Genomic DNA, 22,858 nt, shown 5'->3' on the forward strand with positions numbered 1-22,858 from the left:
TTCTTCTTCTGGTTCTTCTGGTTCTTCCTCCGGTGTTCTCATCCGGCATCTTCCTCCGTGGCGCCGGCGTCTTCTTCCCTTCTTCTTCTTGGGCCACACCGCATCCACCATGATGGGAGGCTCCCGCTGTGTGACGCTTCTCCTCTTCTGACGGTTCTTAAATAACGGAGGGCGGGGCCACCCGGTGACCCGCCCCCCTCTGACGCACGGTGACTTCTCTGTCCGCCCCCTCTGACGTCACGGGGAATGACACAGGGAAGTCCCCGTCAGGTCCCAGTGCGTCAGAGGGGGGCGGGGTCACCGGGTGGCCCAGCCCTCCGTTATTTAAGAACTGTCGGAAGAGGAGAAGCGTCACACAGTGGGAGCCTCCCATCATGGTGGATGCGGAGCAGCCCGAGAAGAAGAAGGGAAGAAGACGCTGCGGAGGAAGATGCCGGACGAGAACACCTCGTGCTCTTTTTTGTCCTGCATGCATATTTGCCTTCACTAACCTCCCCAGGTTCATGCAATGCTGGGCCCATATCCACCTAGTCTACTCACTTAATGTATTTTGTCAGCTCCATTGTAGTGCTTTACCCTAAAATGTCTCAAAATGGTCTGCGTGTCCTTAGCTTGATTTAGAATCCCCCTCCCTAAAATTTTTCAAAATGGTCTGTGTGTCCTTAACTTAATTTAGAATCCCCCCCTAAAATGTCATGACGCCGGTTCCTCCCTCCCCTCTGTGTACCGATCAGTACAGTGCGACGGGAGAGGGGGAGAGATGGCAGCAGCGCTGTGGGCTGGATGTTTAGTGCCCACAGCGCTGCTCACTGCCAATAAACTGCAATACTATGCAAAACTTCAATACTCTGCCACATTGCAATACTCAGCAAAACTGCAACACTGTGCAATACTCTGCAACACTGTGCAATACTCTGCAACATTGTGCAATACTCTGCCAATACTCTGCAACACTGCAAAACTCTGCCAATACTCGCCAACACTCTGACAATACTTGCCAATACTCTACCAATACTCGCCAATACTCCACCAATACTTGCCAATATTCTGCAATAAATTTTAACAGAAACAAAGAATTTTTTTTTTTTTGAATTTTCAATCTTTTTTGATTTATAGCGCAAAAAATAGAAAACCCAGCGGTGATTAAATACCACCAAAAGAAAGCTCTATTTGTGTGAAAAAAAAGGACAAAAATTTCATATGGGTACAGTGTTGCATGACTGAGTAATTGTCATTCAAAATGTGAGAGCACCGAAAGCTGAAAATTGGTCTGGTTAGGAAGGGGGTTTAAGTGTCAAGTGGTTAACTTGATTTAGAATCCCCCCCCCCCCCTAAAATTTTTCAAAATGGTCTGTGTGTCCTTAACTTGATTTAGAATCCCCCCCCCTAAAATGTATCAAAATGGTCTGTGTGTCCTTAACTTGATTTAGAATCCCCCCCCCTACAATTTACCAAATTGTCTGTGTGTCCTTAACTTGATTTAGAATCCCCCCCCCCTAAAATTTATCAAAATAGTCTGTGTGTCCTTAACTTGATTTAGAATCCCCCCCCCCCTAAAATTTATCAAAATGGTCAGTGTGTCCTTACCTTGATTTAGAATCCCCCCCCTAAAATTTATCAAAATGGTCTGTGTGTCCTTAACTTGATTTAGAATCCCCTCCCCCCCCTAAAATTTATCAAAATGGTCTGTATGTCCTTAACTTGATTTAGAATCCCCTCCCCCACCCCTAAAATTTATCAAAATGGTCTGTGTGTCCTTAACTTGATTTAGAATCCCCTTCCACCCCCCCTTAAAATTTATTTAAATGGTCTGTGGGGTTGATTTACTAAAAGCAAATAGATGTTGCACTTTGCAAAATGCAGTTGCACTCTGCAACTGCATTTGCTCCAGGACTTAGTAAATTAGCAGAAGCTCTGCTGATTTCCATCATCCAATCATGTGCAAGCAAAAATTCAGTTTTTTTTAACCGGTTCAATACAGGGCATTTTCACCCCCTTCCTTCCCTGGCCAATTTTTAGTTTTCAGCGCTGTCGCACTTTAAACGACAATTGCGCGGTCGTGCGACGTTGTACCCAAAAAAAATTGACGTCCTTTTTTCCCCACAAGTAGAGCTTTCTTTTGGTGGTATTTGATCGCCTCTGCGGTTTTTATTTTTTGCGCTATAAACAAAAGAAGAGCGACAATTTTGAAAAAAACACAATATTTTTTACTTTTTGCTATAATAAATATCCCAATTTTTTTTTAAAAAAACAAATTTTTTCCTCAGTTTCGGCCGATACATATTCTTCTACATATTTTTGGTAAAAAAAAATCGCAATAAGCGTATATTGATTGGTTTGCGCAAAAGTTATAGCGTCTACAAAATACGGGATAGATTTATGGCATTTAAAAAAAAATTTTTTTTATTTATTTATTTTTTTAGCGGCGATCGCGATTTTTTTTCGTGACTGCGACATTATGGCGGACACATCGGACACTTTTGACACATTTTTGGGACCATTCAAATTTATACAGCGATCAATGCTATAAAATTGCATTGATTACTGTGTAAATGTGACAGGCAGTGAAGGGGTTAACCACTAGGGGGCGGGGAGGGGTTAATATGTTTCCTAGGGAATGCTTCTAACTGTAGGGGGAGGGGACGTACAAGGGGAGGAGACCGATCAGTGTTCCTCCGTTCTGGGAACACAGATCGGTCTCCTCTCACCTGTTTACACACACAGATCCACGGTCCGGCCCGGTTAACGGGCAATCGCGTGTGATAAAGACAATATACAGCCACAAAGAAATAAGGTAGAATTGGGAAGGAAGAATACTTGCAATTAATGTCCGAGGGTTGATCAGAGTTCAATTCGAGCTAGGTAATCGGTTCTCAACTTGGCAGATGTTTCTTCTTGGATGGTAAAAGGAGAACTGCCCATTGTCTTGGCATCTCCTCTTTTCTGTCAAATCAAAGGGGGTGTTGACAGCGACCAGTAACCAATCGTCTGGTCATCTTGTTTAGGGGTTGGTTACTGGGAGGTGTCTACACTTATGACCACGTCCTAGGTACACTTTGTGATAGATATTCATATCTCTGCATCTCTACTGTTTATAGACTGCAAATATCCATATTATTGTTCAGCGTGAGATTTCCTTCAAAACAAATCTAAACATGTCATATCTCCAGTGTATAGTCTGCTTAGGAGGAATAAGGGGTACCAGTGGTTTCCCATATGACCTGACATAGGGGTGTCTGGACTTGAAACGTTACAAATTATCTGAGGAAACTAAATATGTCCATATAATGGCTGTGCTATTACTAAGTCGGAAGTTATGAAACATGCTGAAATTTCATAATTATTCCACTGTTTTAAGCTTGATGTGTATTCAGACATTTTACAACCGGGGCCTGTTGGGTCTCTGAATGGAGAGGGTGACAGTTTTACGACAGGCCTGAACACTTTGCCCTTTCAACAAGCTGTTTTTTACTGACCTAGCCTGGTTCTGTTTTCTCTGTTGAGATAACCTTTTCTGTTGAACTTAAAAGCTTTGAATTCCTGTAATGTACATGGTTAGCCAAGCTGCTATGGCTGTGTTCCAAGCAACATGGCAGATAGCTACAGCATTTCATGTCCAGTACGTGATATCGTTACAGTCACCAGCTTTAAAAAATGCTGGTGTCAGATTGATACTCTTTTATATGTATTAACATTGAATTTGCAAGTCATGAGCTGAAAATTGTGTGTCATTGATGAAACAACAACTCAAACTATGTCCCTTTTTTATACACAGGATGAGATCAGCCAGGAGGAAGGTGTGGAAAGTGTCATCCAGGAGGAGGCTGGGCCCAGTGTCATCAAGGAGGAGGCCGGGCCCAGTGTCATCCAGGAGGAGGCAGGGGTTAGTGTCAGCCAGGAGGTGGCTGGGCCCAGTAGGAGCCTCACACAATCACAGGTTCCTCCCCTTCGCCTTCATACAAAAAGGCCCAGAAAGGGGACGGTGACAGAGGCGGCATCACTGCGCCTCATGAGAGAAGCAACTAATTTCCTCAAGAGCCCCCCCGAAGCTGAAGAGTCCTTTGGCTCCTATATAGCCAGCAGGTTGCTGGAAATGGAGAAGGGACAACGCCTCCTGTGTGAAAAACTTTTTTCTGATGTCCTTCACAAGGGGCTGAAGGGAGAGTTAATTGTCAACACACAAATAAACAAGCAATCCCTTCCTCCTCCTCCTCCTGCCACAAGTCAACCACCAGAGCCCCAGCCTACAAGGAAGGCTGCAGAAAAGGGTGCAGGCCAGCGTCGAGGGAAGGCTGGAAAGAAGAGAAGAAAGTGATGACCTGGCTTCAGTCTGGTCTGACAGAAGACGCAGGCTGGTGTAGTACCACAGCTTGGGGACATATATGTCACCTGCTGCTGCACTTGATCTCTGGAATTCCTGGACCAGATTGTACTCCCTATTATATGGACTCCTCAAGATCCCAATTTTCTTTTCCACCGACCTGATGTGTGCCCTGGGGCCAAAAGTCTTCACAAATTCAAAAAGTTTCTCCAGCGTTGACTTCATCTTTATTTTGTTTACCATAAATAAATGGATATTTTATTTTAGGAAAATACTTTATGTGTTTCTATTAACATCAACTTTTTATAGACAATGTCAAATTAACAAGGGACAACAATGTTATTTTGGTAACTTAACAACAAAAAATAAAAAAAATAAACAATATACCAAAAAAAAGGTTTTGTGGTAACTTTATACCAAAACAAAAATTAAAAATGTACAAAAGAAATGGTTCTTTGTGGTAACTTAACAAAAAAAAATAGAAACAAATAAAAAGAAATGGTTCTTTGTAGTAACTATACAAACAAATAAAAAATCTATATGGAGATAAATCCTAAAAAAAGATCTTGATAAAATAAAAAATAATAAAAGATAACTCCAAAAAACAATTGTGTAAACATTAGTATGAAGATATGGCTTTTAACAAATACAATATAATTCATGAGATCAAGAGAAATAATCCAGAAATCAGTTTGTGAGAACTCTGTGTGAATATGAACAGTAAAACAACTTCGTTCTTCTAGCATTATAAAGAAGACAATTAATGCGCTGCATTCAACGATCACAGAATTTGCAGCGTGAGGATTGTGCTACCTACAATATGAACACTAGTTTTACCAGACCGAGCGCTTCCGTTTCATATTTGCTTCTGAGCATGCGTCGTTTTTTTTGTCCATAGGACTAGCATACAGACTGGGTCTGGCGGAGTTACGACTTAAAGATTTGAAGCATGTTCCAAATCTAAAGTCCGTCAGATTTTCGACTGGAAAAGTCCGCTGAAGGTCCGATGAAGCCCACACACTATCGGATTGTCCACCCATGTGTACGCTGTATTAGTTTTGGATATAGTGGTGAAGGGTTATATCCCCAGTTGGGTTTCCTGCTATCATTAGAGAGATTTTTTCTCATCTCCTGTGCTGCTAATAACATTTAGCAACGTACTATCTGTGTCCCTACTGCAACTTTCTTATCACTTCCGATCTGGTAAAACTGTTGTTAGCAGGAAAGAAAGTGAAGGTAAAACTCTAACAGACCTTCCTGATGGGGTTCTAATTTTTTATCCGTTCTATCTAAAAATGGACTTGACATACACTTTAAGCACTATATATTATATTTTCTGCATGGTACCATACATTATGCTAAATAAAGGCAAACAAATCAACTAAAATGAAAAATACAAAGCCTAAACTAGTCAAAACAATGGCATTTGTCTGTACAATAGGACAGATTTTCATGATTAATGGATATATATTTAACAAAGTACAAAAACAAACGTATTTAATAATTTGCATATTTAGACATTTTAAAATATGACACCAGATGTCTGCAAGAGTTGCAGGTTAGCCACAAAATTGTAGATGCGTAATAAGTTGTTTTAATGGCTTGACTACTCTCTTTACTATGCTGGTAATAGTGAGTCTCCAAGCAACATGCAGTCTAAGTCTAAATGAAATAAAAGCAAAAATAAAATGTATTTGTACCATTTTCCCAAACTGAGAAAGCTTCTAAAAGACACTGTGTATGGCACTGGAGCAACAGTACAAAACATCACTAAAAAGTGTATAATTCCTCTCCACTGAAAGCATATGATAGTGGTCTTCACTATGTAATTTGCATTCATTTGAACTTAATCTCTTTCTTTTATATGCAGTACACAACATCTGCTCCCTGGAATGCTAGGCGCTCTGCTCTAATAATTAACTAGGCCCAATCTACATTGTAAAATAGGAAGTTGAATCAGATTTCTCTCAGATGGATTTCATTTTAGAATACTTCTTGAAGAGAATTCAAAGTGGAGTTTAAATGAATTTGCTTATAAAGCAGCATCAAGAAAAATGATTTTTTTTATTGTAACATGATTTTTTTTATATTTTTATAGTAAATATGTGCATTTTTATAGTCACTATATTTTTAGTATCTGCACAAAATGACTGCAATAATATTTAAAATGAAGTGTGGTAAGAAAAAAATCACACATATAATTGCATGACATATCACAATGTAAAATTACAAATCATTTTTTTTTCAAATGTTGCAGTTAACAGTATGGTAAAAATAAAACACATTTACAGAGTGCCCTGCCCCTGAGAACTATATAAGCCAGCCATAGCTGGTTCCGCCTTGACCGGCCGAGATTTGAACCATGTATGGGCAGGCTGATTGCACGCAAGTTGATCAATTGATCAACCTGAGTACAACCAGCCTGTCAGATTTTTCATATGATTATTGCCAGCAACTATAGCCGCTACCAGTAATCACTGTGTGTTCTCCTGGCCCGGGACGACACCCTGTTCCCCCTTGCCGGGAGGACGCAACAGCTCCACAGGAGGGATAACCCCACCAACACTGGCTGTTTAGATGCAAGAATTTCACTCCATCTATGGCCGGCTTTAGGAAGACAGTTATAGCAAGCAGTAGGCATGAGCTTAACCACTTGCCGACCAGGCCATAGCCGAATGGCTACAGCGTGTCCAATGACGGAGCGATCACTTGTCAAGAAACCGGCGCATGTTCAGCTCCTCCCCTCTCCTCACATGTGATCGGTACAGTGTGTGAGGAGAGGAGGGAGCCAATGCAGCAGCGAGAGTGGGCTGTCTCTGAAGTGCGCTGATCTGTGCCAATTCATACCTCAAACATGCCCATCCGTGCCTCAAACATGCCTCATTCGTGCCTCAAACATGCCCCATTCGTGCCTCAAACATGCCTCACCCGTGCCTCAAACATGCCTCACCCGTGCCTCAAACATGCCTCACCCATGCCCCATCCGTGCCTCAAACGTGCCTCATCTGTGCCTCAAACATGCCCATCCGTGCCTCAAACATGCCTCATCCGTGCCTCAAACATGCCTCATCCGTGCCTCAAACATGCCTCATACATGCCAATCCATTCCTCATACATGCTCATCCATGCCCATCTCGGCCTCATACATGCCCATTCATGCCTCAAACATGCCTTATACACGCCCATCCATTCCACAAACATGTCTCATCCGAGCCCCATACATGCCTATCCGTGCCTCATACATGCCTCATACATATGTAGAACCCTCCTAGGTAGGTGCTAGAAGAGAGTTAAGTTTTTGGTCAGGTAAAACTTAGAGTGCTCTCTGCCTACCAGGGAGCAGGATCTATTGGTTAGGTCTGCTCATTGTACTCAGGTGCAGCTCAGCTTGTTCTGACTGTCCCCCACTGGTCCAATGGGGAGGCATATTGGACCGTGGGAGGGGACCTGACAAGTGAGTGCACAGGATTTGTTACAGCCCTGGCATTTGGCAAAGAGAAGGTGCTGCATTGCATGTTGGGATACTGTATATAAAGCCAGAGTAAAAGTGCTCAGAGTTAGTTGAGCTGGGGAACAGAGTCCAGGAGGGAGAGGGCAGCTGCCCTCTCCTCCGCAGAAGAGGGTGTGCGGCCCTGGGTGGTCAACCCATGGGCCTAGAGAGAGAAAGCTGAACCCAGAGGTCCTGCAGAGCTGACTGGAAGGGAGACTCCAAGAAGGATCTGATTCTGCCTACTGTGAGTACAGATCTGTGTCTTTGGGGTCTGTCGAGTGAGGGCCGCCCCCTTTAGCAAGAAGAGTCAGTGGACGGGTGTCAGTAAATGTGATGCTAGAGAGTGTCCTGAAGATAATGTAGTGCATCAAGTCTGCTGCTAGAGAGGGCAAGAAGACTTAACTCCTCCATACATGTGGCTGTATGGTCAAAGCTGTGTGACTGCTTCTGCTAACTAATCCGGAGAGGTCAAGTGAAACTTGTCCTTATCCTTTGTGAATAGATCCAGTTGGAGTATCCCACTCATCCCTTCTCCTATCCAAGTTCCAAAAAAAAAAATACAAAAACACAAATACCCTTGACTGATCATTGAGTAACGAGGAAGCGGGAGAAGGGCGGGACAAGCAGAACCCCCCTAGCAACCAAGCGGGAACCCCTAGCAACAGAGTGAGAAATCCTCAGCAACTAAGTGGGAATCCTCTGCAACTAAGTTGGAACCATTAACAACCAGCTGCAGGTAACCAGACAGAGGCCTATGAAGTCAACAATCAGCAAGCCCTACGGGGACAGTGCTACACATGCCTCATCTATGCCCATCCGTGGTTTATACATGCCCATCCATGCCTCATCCATGTCTCACACATGCCCATCCGTGCCCATCTATGCCTCATCTGTGCAACATCCGTGCCACATCCATGCCATATCATTGTACAGCCTGGCCACAGAGGCCCAACATGCAGAGAGCATCCTGCTCTCTGCATGTTGGGCCTCTGTGGCCAGGCTGTGTAAAAGTCTCACACATGTGGTATCACCATACTCAGGAGGAGTAGCAGAATGTATTTTGGGGTGTAATTTGTGATATGCTGTGTGTTAGAAATATCATAAATTGAGCACTTTGTGTAAAAAAAAATGTGTTTTCATTTTCTTTTCACATTTTCCAAAAACGTGGAAAAAAATGACATTTTCAAAAGACTCATTATGCCTCATAAATCATGTGTTGAGGTGTTTGCTTTCCAAAATTAGGTCATTTTGTGGGCGTTTCCATTGTCCTGATGCTCCAGGGCCTTCAAAAGTGCAGTAGGTTGTCAAGAAATTATATGTGTAATTTATGTCCCTTGAACACCTGATGGTGCTCCCTACGTGTTGGGCCTCTGTATTTGGCCTGGCTGTGAAAAAGTCTCACACATGGGGTATCGCCATACTCAGTAGGAGTAGCAGAATGTGTTTTGGGGTGTAGTTGCAAGTATGCATATGCCATGTGAGAGAAATAACCTGTATATGACAATTTTGTAAAAAAATAAATAAATAAATAATAATAGTAATAATAATAATAATTTTGCAAAGAATTGCTGGAAAAATTACAACTTAAAAAAAAAACCTCATCATGCCTCTTTTTTCCAAAAAGGGGTCATTTGGGGGGTAGTTGTACTCTCCTGGCTTGTTAGTGTCTTAAGAGTCAGTACATCAGGTGTGATTAATTTTCAATGACTGGCACCATAGCTTGTGGACTCTTTCACAAAGACCAAATAATAGACACAGATTTGCATGACAAACTGACCAGCAGCCATTTTGTCCCCTTACAGGCTCATACGATCAACCGAGTGGGTATGTACACTTGTGGGCACTGTTCCTTCTGCCCCTGGATATCTACAGGTCTTAGATTCCAACTACCGAATGGCGAGACATTTTGTCCACGCTTTCGGGCTGAATGTAATACCCAGGGTGTGATATATTTGATGACCTGTAAGTGTGGGATATTCTACGTCGGCAATACCATCCGCCATCTCTGGCAAAGGATACGTGACCATGTTTATTATTCAGCGAATGGGAAGATGCTCAGTCCCATCAGTAGACATCTCGATTTGTGCCACAGATTTGACACTTCTGTTGCAACCTTTATTGTGTTAGCAGTTATCCCACGAGACTCAAGGGGGGGCAACTGGGACAGGAGGATACTCCAACAGGAGGCAAAGTGGATTGAACGCCTGAATGCCACACGGTGGCCAGGCATTAATGAAGTACAATCTTACAAATCCTTTCTTGGATAAGGACTGTAGGTTGACCTATACGATGACGTAATAATGTCCAATGGTTTTCAGTAATTATTTGGTACGTAATTGATTTCAGCATACCTACACTATAGCTATGTACCATCAACATGCGTGTTCGCTTTCCCTCTCTAGGTTGGAGACCCTCCTGTCCCCTGCCCTGCCCACTGTAGTCCCCCCCCCTTTTTTTTTTTTTGACAACTATAGATAACTATACCTCTGTGACTGTACTTTATAGTTATTCAGCGACTTTGTCGATTCATAGTGTTGTGTAATTACAGGAAGTTTCAATCTTTAATCACACTGTTGTTTGCAAAATGTATATGCATGTATTTACTCAATTAATACCAATTGTAGATTTATATATTTTTTGATATATATGCACCATGAATGAGCATATTCCCTTCATGGTAGTTAACATTTTTATTTATGCTTACTGGCCTTGCGCCTCAGGCCTGTAACGAGGATTGAGGCAGACTAACCCTTGGACCCTATCAACTTGCCGGTGTACTGATCACATGTGCGGCCGGGCAGCCGCATTCTGCCCCCCTACTTCAAGGGATGGTGTCTGCGGCTTTTGGTTCAGACCTGCCCTCTCCCCCTGGATGTGTACTGTGCACCTCTTGATTATGTGCATTGACATTTCCAGGTTCATTACATCTGCCTGATCTAGCCTTTACAGCGCTCCACACGCTGTACACAAGAGGGACCACTGGGGGGAGCTCCCGAATCTGTTACCTTCAGAGCTGCGCTCCCTCCATGCGCCAAAGTCATGACAAAGGGCCGCACTGGCCACTGCGCATGCGCGGCATGATGCGAGTGCGTGCGCAGTTCTGTCCGGCTGAATCAGGTGGTGCATGGGCTGCACACCTGATTGGGGCGTGTACTTAAGGCTATCAGTATAGCCTTGTGCCACGTCACCACCTTCTATGGCGCTCGGGTTCCTGGGCGTTACCTTCATTATTACAAGCTGTCCGGTAAGAACATGTTCTGCCTGCATTAATTTAACAAAACTCTTTGTGACTGCACCCTGCCTGTGTGGGTGGATTGATTATTTGATGTCTGTTTTACCTCTTCTTTAGATGGCGCTTCTGGCACCTTATTAAATAGCTGTCTTCTTGGGTTTGATTAGAGCTCCATTGCAGCCCTGCTAGTGAAGCTTTGTCTGGGGCTAGGCTCACAAGGAACCAGCTTATGTATGCTAATAAATTGAGAGTCTGCGCTTAGGATATTAGAAGGGCTGCTGCCTCCCCTTAATTAATTCCTAATTAGGAGTTAATTGGATGTATTAGAAAAGAAAAAATGGGGAAATTGGCGCTGCCCTATCAATCAATAGAAATTTACCAAACCTTATAAAATTATAAAATTGTGTGTAAAACAAAAAAGGTACTTTTATAGGTAACTTAACCCCTTCATTGGTGCCAAAATTTATAAATATATAAAAAATGTTTCTTTAAAGTGAACGTGCTGATCCTCTGTGTTGCTTAAATAATTATCACGGTGTGTGGGTTTGGTTTAAATTTGCTCCACCTCTGTTACAACATATCAACTTTGTTAAAAATTGTCATTCAGTAGCCTCCTATAGTATTAGTGTCACAAAATTAGGGGCTAACAGTAACCATGTGAGGGTCTCCTTATATCCCTTTTAAATACGGTACCAAAAGTGCACTGTGCATGAAGTGAAACAAAGGTGCATTGAACTATAAATACTAAAATACATATAGACTAAATTCATATAAACAAATCCATAAAGACATAAGTCCAGACCATTAGTATTCTTATAAAAAGTACATCTGTGGGAAATGAAAGTCCCTGAAATAAAACCCAAACAGGGTAAAAAAGTCTTAATATTAGAAGAAAGGATGTTTAGGAACGTCAGGATCGGTTAGCATGCATTCACAGCTGTCCAAGGGGTGGTAATAGGTGACTCCTGTGCGTATAGAAACTGGTGACTCCAAGTGCTCCCCCCCCGTGCTCCCCCACTCACCAGAATCCGTCACCCTCAAAGGGGTATTAGGCAAGAGAGTGGGTGCCTCAGGATGACTGCCTCTGTTGGATGTCCCTCTACCGCTCTGCTCATTTATGGGTTCCTTCTTATGTGCTGGTAGTGAGGATCCCCTTCTCCGAGTCTGGATGTTTCCACTATTTTCCACCTCCGTGCTGTTAAATCCTCCTCTATATAGTTGAAGTCTGAGTAGAGATCAAATAGCTCCTTGCTACAAAGTCTGAGGCTGCACACCCTGACTTTGTAGCAAGGAGCTATTTGATCTCTACTCAGACTTCAACTATATAGAGGAGGATTTAACAGCACGGAGGTGGAAAATAGTGGAAACATCCAGACTCGGAGAAGGGGATCCTCACTACCAGCACATAAGAAGGAACCCATAAATGAGCAGAGCGGTAGAGGGACATCCAACAGAGGCAGTCATCCTGAGGCACCCACTCTCTTGCCTAATACCCCTTTGAGGGTGACGGATTCTGGTGAGTGGGGGAGCACGGGGGGAGCACTTGGAGTCACCAGTTTCTATACGCACAGGAGTCACCTATTACCACCCCTTGGACAGCTGTGAATGCATGCTAACCGATCCTGACGTTCCTAAACATCCTTTCTTCTAATATTAAGACTTTTTTACCCTGTTTGGGTTTTATTTCAGGGACTTTCATTTCCCACAGATGTACTTTTTATAAGAATACTAATGGTCTGGACTTATGTCTTTATGGATTTGTTTATATGAATTTAGTCTATATGTATATTAGTATTTATAGTTCAATGCACCTTTGTTTCACTTCATGCACAGTGCACTTTTGGTACCGTATTTAAAAGGGATATAAGGAGACCCTCATATGGTTACTGTTAGCCCCTAATTTTGTGACACTAATACTATAGGAGGCTACTGAATGACAATTTTTAACAAAGTTGATATGTTGTAACAGAGGTGGAGCAAATTTAAACCAAACCCACACACCGTGATAATTATTTAAGCAACACAGAGGATCAGCACGTTCACTTTAAAGAAACATTTTTTATATATTTATAAATTTTGGCACCAACGAAGGGGTTAAGTTACCTATAAAAGTACCTTTTTTGTTTTACACACAATTTTATAATTTTATAAGGTTTGGTAAATTTCTATTGATTAATAGGGCAGCGCCAATTTCCCCAGCTTATGTATGCTGGCTGTAGGATCCGCTCAACCTGTATCACCCTACAAGGTAGGAGCAGCTCCATATGTAGTTTTCTGGCCTTGTTGGTGAATGTTTATAGCTTTTGATTAATGGATCTAACTGTGCCATCGGACTTACCATTGTCATGGCACATATATAGGGAGCTGGTATAAATACTGGTTGACTCAACATTATTTACATTCTCCAGATCAGAATCTCTGTAAGCACCTTGGCTATTGGAGGTAAAACCCTGGAGCTTATGTGTTTCAACTACTTACAGCCCCTACCTGGCTTGAAGATAGATCCAATTATCCTAGCTGGTATATCATCATATATTTTTTCCATTTTACCCACTTTTCTTTTCACTGATCTTGTCCCTCTTTCCCCCCCCCCCTTTTTTCCTTTTTTCCCCTCTGTTTCTCCCTTTTCCCCTCCCATTTTCCTCTTTCCCTTTTCCCCTTCCCCCCTCCCCCCCTTCCCCCCACTCCCTTTTTTCTCTCCCCCCCTTTTTTCTCTTTCTCTCCCTCTGTCCTTCCCTTTTTCCCCCCCAGTCCTTTCCCTGTTCTCTGTCACTTCCCTTTCTCCCCCCCCTTTTCCTCCCCCCCCTCTTTCTACCTCCTCTCACACACTGAGGTGCAGCTCTGCTTTCATTACATATGCATAGTTTTTGACTATCCCTTTTTCGGACAGCTGGGACTTTTCAGTTCACTATCCCTCTGGACTCCATTGGTGCTATGAATTTTCTACCAGACACGTCCCCGCATGTGATTGTATTCACCATATGCGTGTTGATTCTTGGGCCCTTGGGTTTGCTACCTCATGGTACTCAGCGTTTTTGATTGAGACGCATTATTGTAAAGGTTTTATTGTTGGTAAAAAAAAACGACATTAACATGTTATTTCCTGTCTTGGTGTATGTCTCCTCTTCCATTTTTTTTCCCTATTATAGGTAACTCAAACAAGCTCCTGAAGAAGCATTCAAATTGCGAAACATGTAGAGCTATACTGAGCTATATCAGTTTGAGGTCTTTTTAGTAGAAATAGAGGGGTTGGATCCCCTCCTCTTGTGTAGGGGTTACCCCCCGATCTATTTCCATGTATTTATGTGGTAGCACCTATTACCTTTTTTGCAATGTATTGCGATTTTAAAAATGTCTATGTTTGTTGCTTTTTGTGTATTTCTTTGTATAAATAAAATTTGTATTTAATTTTATGATTGGTGCCTACAAAGTCCATGTCTTTCACTCTTTTGGGTGTACCCTTTTTAACAAAGGCAGGGGCCTAGTAATACAGGACAAGGATCAATATCTGGAGGAAGCCTTCAGACTAATTGGACATACTAGCACATATGAAAGACTCTTGTGGGATCCCACTGGCACATACAATAGTGAGCTTAAAAGTCTGCTGAATAAAGCACTATTGGACAAAGTCCTGACAAAAATAAAGTATCAATTCCTGTTTTCTAAACATCTGGTGGTCTCCAACTTTTACCATATACCCAAGGTGCATAAGGATATGGAGGAGCGTCCTGGAAGACCTATTATTGCAGGAATTGATAGCCCAACCAGTAATCTAGGCAGTTACATCGACCATTTCCTTCAGGGTCTAGTAACCAGCTTGCCCTCGTACATCAAAGACTCTGGCCATGCTCTAGAATTCTAACCTCCTATACGTGGGATAAAAGCTACAGATGGTTATCACTAGATGTAGCATCTCTAGACACATCTATTCAGTATGAGTTTGGTCTCAGAGCAGTGGAATACTATATGGCAAAAGCTTATCTATTTAACCCTGTACAAGCACAGTTCTTGTATGAGTGTATTGAGTTCACATTAACCCATCATTATTTTTCATATATGGGCAATTATTACAGGCAAGTTAAGGGCACGGCTATGGGGGCAAGGTTTGCCCCCAGGTATGCCAATCTCTTTATGGGATACTGGGAGCTCCAACACATCTGGGCAAACAATCCATATGGGGGCAACCTAGTCCTCTATACACGCTATATAGACGATATCCTTATAATTTGGAATGGCACAGATGAAGAACTAGAAGGATTCTTGGCTCATTGTTACAGGAATCCATTTGGCATTTCCTTCACCCATGTGATTGATGAGAAGTCTCTAGTTTTCTTGAATTTGGAACTGCAGGCGTATGATGATGGAGTGATCTACTCTAGGACACACTTCAAACGAAGTGCAGGGAATTTTTATCTCCATGCCCGCAGTCATCATCATCCTAGATGGATTGGGAATGTTCCGTTTTTTCAGTTCTGTAGGCTTAGGTGGACTTGCACCTTTAAGAAAGACTATGAGGAGCAGGGACTGGTCTTGAAGAATAAATTCAAATAAAAGGGATATGATAACATACATATCGAAGAAGCCTTTTGGAAATACTTGCAGCTCTATGAGAAAACCTCCTCAGAAGTGGAGAAAGTTGTAAGGCATGATGTTGACAATGAATGACCACAAGTGAGAGTCTGTACCAGGTACAACAACAAAATTCCTATAATACAGAAAATCTTCAGCAAAAACTGGAAAATACTCAGACAGGACCCAATTTTGAAGACTAGCCTACCAAAAGATTTAAGAAGTATCATTGCTCCAAGTAAAGAAAATTAGAACAAAAGGTCTGAACAAATGCTGGAACACGGTTTTTGATCAAAAAGGGAGTTACAAATGTGGGACTAGTAACTGTGGCAACTGTATACATGTGTAATCGGAAAAAGGAGGTAACTGGAGTGGACAGCAAAAGTCATAAAATCAAGCAGTTTATCAACTGCGAAACCTCTTACATTATATATGGTTTCCTCTGCCCCTGTGGACTCATCTACGTTGGACGCACTTCACGACCTATGAGGACAAGAATGGGGGAACATAGGAGTAGCATTACAACAGAGAAGGACAATTACTCAGTGTCACGGCATTTTAAGGAGGTCCACGATAGCAGTACCAATGGCTTAGGTGTCTTTGGAATAGAGGCCATAACTAAGGACTAAATGTCAGGAAAGGTTTCACCTGCTGTTGGCACTTTAGCTCCCAGACCTATGGGCTGCAGTTCTGGTATCCACCAGCGGGTGGATCTCAGCAGTCAGGAGCTGACATCATCTCCTGCAATCAGGCATCACCTGATGCCGATAGCAGGAAGCATATTTAAACCTGGTGATCACTTGCACACGTTGCCTTAGTGTTTCCTTGTGCCCTGACCTGTATTTGCTAATCCTGTGTCCCTGTATCCTGAACCCTGCATCCGGAATCCTGAACTCATGAAACCTGTATCTTTAAACCCTGTATCCTGTGTTCCTGAACACTGCATCAGTTCCTGGACCCCTGCCCTTGTTACCCACTCCCTGTCCTGTCTTGCTCACAGCGTATGACCCTGGCTTGTTACATTTACGATTATATTCCACATCTGTATATAGATTCAATTTTGGTATATAGATTTCAGTTGTGTGTCACTGTGGTTGGTTGCTGGTTAGTTTACTATTTGTCATATTGGAGGTGTGTTTACTTTTGTTTATTTACTTTTCTTTTAATAAATCATATTATTTATACTTTACATGTGTTTGGTTAACTCTATTGCAGTCCACACATTTCTGGTCACACCGGTCCTTGACATAATACCAAGGCCAATCCTGACCAGAAGTGGCTGCACAGGGAAGCCATTGTGGCTCTGCTGTTGGCAAAATGCATCCTAAGGAGGTTATATACTTTTCTTTGCTAGTGACAGAGGAAAAAGTATATTGCCCCCAGATACTGAAGGAGGGGACCAGTGACCAGCTGTTAGAATGCATTCGTTTGGCTCATTCCATAGTCAATCAGGGCAGTATGTTGTTTGAAGATGTTCAGCCGCTGATTCAAGTCTGTGCAGAGTTAGCTTTATCCAGTACTCCTAAAGGCAGTGGTAACTTTTCTCCCCCCTTCAGTGTGGCTCAGGTAGAATCTTTAGTGTTGCTATTGGAGATTGAATCTGCGTATTTTTTAAACATTATTCAGCATGTTTCCAACAGGTGGTAGTGGAGTGTATTAACGCTGTGCAGTCTCTTGTCAGGACAAAGAAATGGCTGCACATACAGAACTTCCGATTGCCTTTTATTTTGCTTCACAAAGATAACACCAGAGACACCAAACTGTGGTCCTGTAGACGCGTATACATCTTGTGCTTAATCAGTAATCAGTAATGATTAAGCACAATGTGTATAAAACGCATCCACGTGACCACAGTTTGGTGTCTCTGGTGTTATCTTTGTGAAGCAAAATAAAAGGAAATCGGAAGTTCTGGATGTGCAGCCATTTCTTTCTTATTTCCAAGTTTCCCACAGAGGTGGGCCGGGGCTAGCACTCTGCAAGATACTCCAATCAGCCTTGTCTTTATACACCTGGAGCAGCAGTTGTTTTTCTTGTAGTCTCTTGTCAGATAGACAGCATGTAAACTGAATTTTGTTCAACCTTTACTACAGGCATGGTCAGATATCTTGCACCCAGTCCCAGTCAGCTTGCAACAACCCATTTCTGCTGCCAGACACCTGCCTGTTCAAATGTCTTTTTTCTCCACCACCCACAGCAATCACAGTCACAGCCAGGCCTGGTCTGGGACAAAAAATAGGCCCAGGCATTTTAGATTGAGCAGCCCATGACATGTTAACCGGCTCCTTCCCCCTCTCCACCCTGACAGATCCCCTGAGAGAGGGAAGGGGGGAACCCAGCAGAGCTGTGGGGGGGAGGTGAGGTGGAACCAGGAAAGAGCATGGGGGGTTGGAGAGCACAGAGAAGAACCTTGAGAACATGGGGTGGGGCGAGAGCACAAGGGAGAGGCAGAGAACACAGGAGAGTATGTGGGGAGGTGGAGAGCACAGGGGGGCAGTGGAGAGCATGGGGGGAGGTGGAGAGCACAGGGAGGGAGGTGGAGAGCATGGAGGGAGGTGGAGAGCACAGGGAGGGCGGCGGAGAGCATGGGGGGAGGTGGAGAACACGGGGGGAGGTGGAGAGCACGGGGGGAGGTGGAGAGCACGGGGGAGGTGGAGAGCACAGGGGGATGGCAGAGAGCATAGGGGGAGGTGGAAAGCACAGGGGGGTGGCAGAGAGCATAGGGGGGAGGTGGAAAGCACAGGGGGGTGGCAGAGAGCATAGGGGGAGGTGGAGATCACAGGGGTGGCAAAGAGCATGGGGGGAGGTGGAGAGCACGGGGGTGGCAGAGAGCATGGGGGGAGGTGGAGAGTATGGGGGGGTGGCAGAGAGCATGGGGGGAGGTGGAGAGTATGGGGGGTGGCAGAGAGCATGGGGGATGGCAGAGAGCATGGGGGAGGTGGAGAGAATGGGGGGGGTGGCAGAGAGCATGGGGGGAGGTGGAGAGCATGGGGGGAGGTAGATAGTATGGGGGGTGGCAGAGAGCATGGGGGAGGTGGAGAGTATGGGGGATTGGAGAGCACAGGGAAGAACCTTGAAAACATGGGGTGGGGTTAGAGCACAAGGGAGAGGCAGAGAACACAGGGAGGAAGAGGAGAGGACAGGGGGGCAGCAGAGAGTACGTGGGGAGGTGGAAAGCACAGGGGGGCAGTGGAGAGCATAGGGGTGGTGGAGAGCACAGGGAGGGTGGCGGAGAGCATGGAGGGAGGTGGAGAGCACAGGGAGGGTGGCGGAGAGCATGGGGGGAGGAGAGAATGGGGGGGTGGCAGAGAGCATGGGGGGGTGGCAGAGAGCATAAGGGGGGTAGGTGGAGAGTATGGGGGAGTGGCAGAGAGCATGGGGGTGGTGGAGAGTATGGGGGTGGCAGAGAGCATGGGGGGAGGTTGAGAGTATGGGGGGTGGCAGAGAGCATTGGGGGGGTGGCAGAGAGCATGGGGGGAGGTGGAGAGCATGGGGGGAGGTGGAGAGTATGGGGGGAGGTGGAGAGTGTGGGGGGGTGGCAGAGAGCATGGGGGGGTGGAGAGTATGGCGGGGTGGCATAGACCACGGGGGGGCAGCGGAGTGTGTGGGGGTGATGTGGAGAGCATAGGGGGGTGGCAGAGAGCCTAGGGGGAGCAGCAGAGAGAAGCAGGATAGGAGGAGTAGTGGGGGCGGCTGCATATAGAACAATCATTCTCTCCATCCTCCTCCTGCAGTCTCGGAATGCCTGCTTCTCCTCTACCCCTCGCAGGCATTCCGATACTGCAGGAGAAAGATAGAGATAATGATTGTTGTATATGCATCCGCCCCACTGCTCCTTCTATCCAGGTCACAGGGGGGCTGAACTCACGTTTTCTGTTATCCGGCACTCCTCGACAGAAAAGCGGCTCCAAGGTGTCTGCTCTGGCTCCTCCCCCCAGCACCAACGGCTGACCTATAAGGGCGGCCGTGCAGCCACGGAGAGGCCGAAGGCGTCTCATCTAGCTCCACCCCCCTGCGCCGATGGTTGTGCTTAACTGGCAGCTGGGCGGCCGCAGAGAGGCTGGATGAGCGGCGCAAGCTCAAGCCTTGGGCCCCGCAAGGGGTTGCAGCCTGGCGGACGCGGCATCCTCGGCACACCAGGCAAGTGCCTGGTTTGCCCTATGGCCAATCTAATATATGGCTGGTCACAGCCCAATATGTGTTTGGTTCACTCTATTGCAGTCCACACATTTCTGGTCTTACCTGTCCCTGACACCTAGATAGTGGCAAAAAACATCAAATATTATGTACAAGAGAGGCTTTCTGGATTTTCACTCTGGGATCTCTCGCCCCTAAAGGTCTTAATGAAGGGATTAAACTGCATAATGTGGTTTAGCCCCAATGCGTCTTTTAAGTTCTCTAGAATAGCTTTGTGCTGTTATCATGTATCTCAACCTTTAAGTTTCCCCATTGACCCTCCCACCTCCTCTATCCCCTCCCAAGCCAAGTACCGGTTCTATCCCTGCCTGTCCCCTTCAGTTTGGGCATCATTGTAACGGGTCATGTTCCACTCTGGGTCCAGGATCACATTTGGTGCACAGGTACGCTTATATGTGTGTGTGCACTACACATGTGTGCATTTACACATGGACATGCTCATACACTTGTGGACTAGTGAGTGTATGGGTGTGCAAAAAACACAAGAAAGGTGTCCACTACCCCCACCTATAACTGGCCATTGCAGCATGTATTTGCAAATGTGTGCAGACTAAACCCCTGTTTTAACGCATACTATTAGATAGGTTGAATCGGTTGTCAGCGGGCTGGTCGGTGAGTAAGCTTGGATCTTTCCTTGGATTTATCCTTGGCCTTGTTTATATCATATGTTGCCTTTCAATGCTACTTGCTGCAATGGCCAGTTATTTTTTTGTATTACTGTTATATTGGTCAGGCAACGCACTGACACCTTTGCAGTCATTGTGCGATTTGCTGGGTGTTCAGTGTGCCCCTGTACCTTTAAGAAGGGGTGGGCTCCCTTCAGTCCACCTGCCCTCCACCTATTCATCAGAATGCATGTGCTTCCATTGTGGAGTCACTCATAAGCTAGTGATAGGACCACAGATACCAGGGTGCCGTGGCGAGGCAGGGACAGACAGAGATCACTGTACCCGATGACTGGGAACAGTAGATCTCTGTCATGTCCCCTGTCAGAACACCTTTATGTTATGTCATCTTTGGGCCGCAGTACTGGCGTCCACCAGGATGGATCCTGGCAGTGAGGAGCAGACAGTACCTCCTACAATCAGGTGTCACTTGAGGCCAATCACAAGCCTATAAATACCCGGCAAGCACTCACATGTTTGCCTTGGTTTCTTCATTGCGCCCTGACCTGCTAGCTTGTGATCTGATCCTGATTCTGAATCTGTTCCTGTGCCCTGAACCTGTGACCCGAGTTTCTGATCCTGTCTCCCTGTCCCGATCCCTATCCTGTCCCACCTGTTACCTTGCATCCCTGCCTGCAGTCTGATCCATCCATCCTCTCCCTGTCCTGTGTTCCATACCCCATCTGCTGATCTCCCTGTGTATGACCTTGGCCTGGCTTACGTTTATGTCTCTGGAACATCCCCTGTCCATCTACTGATCTGCTGTGTATGACCCTGGCCTGGCTATTGTTTATGATCCTGGTATTTCCCATTTATTGTACTTATCTGTCTGTTGTTATTTGTGGGTCTCTGTCTGTGGTTGGTTATTGCACTGTGTCATATTAGAGGTGGTTGTACTATATTATTCACTTACTTTTAATAAATTATTATATTTTCACTTATATACGGTTCTGGTCACACCTGTTCATGACAGCTTTTCTGATCACGTAGCTCACAGGCTTCTCTCACTCCACCCACAGCTCACGCAGTCAGAAATGGGATCTTGCTATTAACCCCTGTTTTCCTGGAGAAAGTGACAAAGTCCAGGAGCCCCTCTTTAGCAGAGACTCTCGGGTTCTTCCTCAGTGATTAGTGTAGCACTTTGGAAACAGTCTCAAGGGCTTTACTTGAGATCACAGTTCACAATCCCCACGGTGCCATGACGAAATTCCTGAGTTGCAGTTGGTTGCTAGGGACAACAGCTAACTTATTCAGCCAGACCCCATATTGGGTGCCAAAATGTAGCACCCCCTGGGTCTACTGGGAGCAAGGAGGGTATCTCCAGAGGCATTCACCCCAGGGCTGAGTCTTTGGCTATAATGGGAAGTTAGAACAGAATTTGGGCGCCAGTCACTTTATATATTTGTAATGTTTTAATGAGGAACTTGGAAGAAGTAGTAAGAGAGAGGGTTAGGGGAGGTTTCAGATACCAATTGCAGATCACTTACAGACTCCTTAAATCCAAAGGCAAAACAGCTTTCTCTTTTAGCAGATCTTGAATATCTGGATAGGCCTCTCACACAGACCTAGCAGCTGGTAGAATTTCTGGACAAGCCTCTCTCACAGACTTAGCAGCCAGTAGCACTCTTGGATAAGTCTCTCTCGCAGACTTAGCAGCCAGGAGCTAGTTACCACATTTAGATTGTAGAATAGGATTTAGCTTCACAGTGTGAGAATCTTTAAGCCATCCGGCAACACTGTAATGTCCTGTACACACGGTCGGACATTGATCGGACATTCCGACAACAAAATCCACGGATGTTGGCTCAAACTTGTTTTGCATACACACGGTCGCACAAAGTTGTCGGAATTTCTGATCGCCAAGAACGCGGTCACGTACACCACGTACGACAAGACTATAAAAGGGCAGTTCAGAACCAAGCGCGGCACCCTTTGGGCTCCTTTGGCTAATCTCATGTTAGTAAAAGTTTGGTGAGAGACGATTCGTGCTTTTTCAGACTCGTGGTTTTCAGATCGTTTTCTGCTGTTCAGTTTGTGCTTGTGGGTGTGTATCTGGTCTTTAGTGCGTGCAGTGAGTACAATTGACTTGTCATTGTGTTTGTGTTCGTTCGTTACTGATTTTCAGGTCGCTCTTCATAGGCCTTGCTGTTCTTCAGTGCGTTCTGTTACTTTGTTCTGAGCAGCCGACCGTTTTCTAGCCATGTTGCGTATACATACTCCTCGTAGAGTTCGTGCTGTGTGGGGGCTTGGTGTTGGGGTCCTTACCTTGACACAAGCCCAGTCCATGAACAGGGTGGGGAGTGGGGAGGAGTTCATGGACCAAGAATTGGTTGCTCCAGCGTTACCAGTTCTGTCACATGCCTTTGCTCCGTGAGATCCGTGAGAAT

Source organism: Aquarana catesbeiana, linkage group LG01, assembly GCF_042186555.1.
Source record: "Aquarana catesbeiana isolate 2022-GZ linkage group LG01, ASM4218655v1, whole genome shotgun sequence".
Taxonomy (NCBI): Eukaryota; Metazoa; Chordata; class Amphibia; order Anura; family Ranidae; genus Aquarana; species Aquarana catesbeiana.